The 3,769-nt window shown below is 41.1% G+C and overlaps 1 pseudogene; it reads left to right on the plus strand.

The window, feature by feature from the left end:
• The first annotated feature begins 964 nt into the window (after positions 1–964).
• LOC132347377 (tyrosine--tRNA ligase, mitochondrial-like) lies at positions 965–2,268 on the plus strand (annotated as a pseudogene).
• The last annotated feature ends 1,501 nt before the right edge of the window (positions 2,269–3,769 follow it).

Below are 3,769 nucleotides of genomic sequence, written 5' to 3' on the forward strand. Positions count from 1 at the left end.
TAATATATATCTATGGATCTATATAGATAGATAATTATACATATCTGTAAATTTGACTTCATGAACATGAGATCCATTGCTTTCTTAAAGACATTACCATGAAAATGAAAAAACAAGCCACAGATTAGGAGAAAGTACTTATAAGACGTAGATCAAGAATGTGCATACAGCATATATAAAGATCTCTTATAATTCAATAATAAGACCACAAACCATGGTATTAAAACATTGGCAATACCTCAGATACTTCACAAAATATGTAATAAACACATGAAAAAATGCACAGTATTATTACTTATGAGACAAATTACGGATTAAAGTCTCAATGAGATAGCACCACAAACAGATTAGAGTTGCTAAAATTAATTTTAAAAACTCCTACCATGCTTTTTGTTGTCAAGGATGTGGACTACCTTGAACTCTCATATACCGCTGGTGGAAATATAAGTGGTACAGCCACATTGGAAAATACTTGGTAGCTATTGCACTTATAAAGTTAGACCTACACATACTATCACTCTATGGTACTAACCCAAAATAAATGGAATTTATGTGTACAAAGATGTGTACATCAAAGTTCATAACACCTTTATTTCCAGTAGTCCAAAACTGGAAACAGGATGTCTATCATCAGATGAATAAATGAACTAACTGTGGTATATTTATACCAAATTTTAAAAAAGGGTGCCACAAACTATTGACAAATATGTATGCATCTCAAAATGGTTATTCTAATTCAAAGAAGTCAGAAAATATATATGAGTAGAAAGAAGCTTTTGAGGGTGATAGAAATGTTTGCTACCCTGATTGTGGTGGTTTTAAATAGTATACACATACATACCAACAGAACTGTACAATTTTCTATACTTCTAATATAGTTTTTAACACTTACCAAGTGGAACGGGTACTGAAGGATGTAGCTGGACCCCCAAAATCCCAGCATTCCCTTCGGGCCTCCACCAAGATGGCGGCGCCCACGTTGCGGTCCTCTATCTCAGGCAGGTGGTTCGGTGCCCCAGGCCCTTCAGGAGTCTTGCCCCCTGCGGCTGCGTGCCGCCCACTCTGGTGCTCAGGGGTGGCTGGCGGTGTAGGAAGCTCGGGGTCTGTTTTAGAAGTTCCTCCCCTAGAGGGGGGCAAAGCTAGAGCTCCCCACGCTCTTCCACTGTGGAAGGCGGGCAGCTTTCTCCAGACTGTCCACCGCGGCCTCGACCCATGGCCGACTGGTTGCTTCTTGTGGGGCGTCTGCTGGCGCTGCTGGGCCCCTTTCACTTGTAGCGAATGGGCTACCAAGTGACTGCGCTGGGGGGGCCGGCGCCGTGGTGCGCCGCCTGGGAGACCCGAGCAGACGGAAGCTGGGCGCGCGCCAGGAGCCGGCTGCCGAGCGCGTGGGAAGCAGCGAGCGCACTGCACCGAAGGCTCCAAGCCCTGTCTGCTCCTCACCCGCAGCTCTTCGCTGACGGGCGGACCTGCGGCAGCTTCACAGACCGGCTCAGCTCGGCCTGGTCCTTGGGCGGCCCCGAGCTACTGGGGGTGGGGGCGGGGTGCGGAGGCTGACGCTTGCGCAGTAGCGTCCGGAGTTTGGACGAGGTTTTACACCGGGTGCTGCAGGCCCATGACCTCTGCTGCCTGTTCGAGCCCAGCTGGGTGCATCTGGTCAGCTGGGCAATATCATGTCCTCGTACGACTTCAAACACAAGTTGACTGGAGAAGACGGGTCTGGAATCATTGTTCTCCTAATTACAAGTACACCCGGATCCAAACTGGGAAGTCTGCTGGCAGTGCTCTTTGGCTGCACAGAGTTAAGACACCTCCTTTTGAATTGTATCAGTTCTTGGTCAGGAAGCAAGATGACTGGGTAGAAGGGTAACCAAAGCGCCTCACTTTTCTGCCCCTTGCACAGACTGACCACATAGCGCAGCTTCGGGTCAAAGAGCCAGGAAATGGGCGTCCTCGGAAACGACTTGCTGCGGAAGTAGCAAACTGGAGGTCATGTCTGATTAAGAGTTAAAAGAGTTGTTTAAAGAAACTTCATTTTCCGAATTAGTTCTTAACCTTGGGACACATGTCCTGGATACATGCTGCAAAGCAAATTACAGTCCAGATGGTCCCCGAGGGTACTGGATTGCAGAAGGTGGAGTCGGTATTAATCACAGACAAGTAACAAATCCTGAGAGTGTTTTAGTTGTTGGACCACATGTTCTTAAGAATGGACTTTCGTTCTTAATGACGGAAGAGGGATCTTTACACCGTACATGGCTTCAGCTCTGATGAAAAATCCTGTGGTTCAAACAACCATCATTCATTCTCGAGATATAAGAAAGAACTTATACCGCTGCTTATGCACATCAGGACAACAGAGCCTGGAGTAGACTCTGGGCTTCACACTGTAAGTAATTTCATTATTTATGTAGGTTGGTTAATAAATAAGTTGTTTATGTGATAATGGAGTATTTTATTTCCTGATCTGTAAACATCAACTACCATAGAAAACCATCATTTCCTGGGTTAATCTTTTTTCTTTTAAGTTATACTTAAAGAAAAAATTAAATGCTGTGTTTCCTCTCCTACCCTTCTTGCCCTATTTTTTGGAGTTGAGGAGAAACAATGAAAAAGAGGTAGTTTAAGGGATTGTGGATACTTTTTATCAGGTTTGTATCTCACTGATCTCAGGAGTGTTTTATTGTTGTTCTAAAATCAGCAGTGCCTCTAGTGTCCACATTAGGAATGCAAAATCTAGTATTTGGAAACATAAATTTCTGATTTTTTCATTATTTAGGAAGTAAATATAGTTCTTCTTAAAAAGAAGAAAAGTAGCGGATGAAACCATAGTTATCATTAGAATTACAGTAATCATTTCTTTTCAAAAAAAGAACAAAAATCAGTACTTGACTTTTCAGAAGTTTCTAATTCAGTTTTGCAGTCCCTAGCCTGTTTCAATATAGTTAAATTTATTCATGCCTTAAAAAAGGAAAGTATCCAGTGGAAATTACTGAACTACAAAATCCATCTGATGAAATTAACAGCAACTTGGACACAACAAGTTAAAGGTTCCAAGAATTTGAAGGCAAATTGATATGTTATTCAAACTGAATAATATAAAGAAAACAAACAAACAAAAAGACAGTAGTCTCAGTTGCAGGGCAGTATGAAGCTAGTTAATATATATGTAATTGGACTTTCAAAAGGAGAGGGAAAAACAAACAATTCAGGGATCAGAGGAAAACAAAATTTACTTGCTTCAGTTGTTAAGTATTACAAAGAGAGAACTTTTGTATTAAAGTTAGCAAGTCTAATTAGTAAGTGTAATAAGTATTAGAACTAATGTATTCCCTGCCTAGAGTGCTTTACCACCACACCTAATTCATCTTCATGTGCATCTCCAGTGTAACTACCCCCAATGGTTTTCTGACCTGCACTCCTCCCATAGACATCAATGCCTAGTCATTCCTTTGCATTGCTTAATTTTACAATATTATACTTGTATCATTGCACACTTAAAAATTTAGTGAAAGTTTTATTTACATGTTTGTCTCTGCCACTATAAAACTAACTGGGACAATGTCTTATTTAAGTTTATTTATCTAGTATCTAGTACTATGGGCACATGGTCACTCTTCAATGATTATTCATCAAGTAAAAGAAAGAATAGAAGAAGATTCAAAATGGTAAAACACAAAGAAGGAAAATACGTAGAACTTATCGCTATAAACCCTAAATGGATATGAGAAATTACTCTGTAAAGGAAAAACAGGGCAAATTATTATGTACG

This window comes from Balaenoptera ricei, chromosome 14 (genome assembly GCF_028023285.1).
Source record: "Balaenoptera ricei isolate mBalRic1 chromosome 14, mBalRic1.hap2, whole genome shotgun sequence".
Classification (NCBI taxonomy): Eukaryota; Metazoa; Chordata; class Mammalia; order Artiodactyla; family Balaenopteridae; genus Balaenoptera; species Balaenoptera ricei.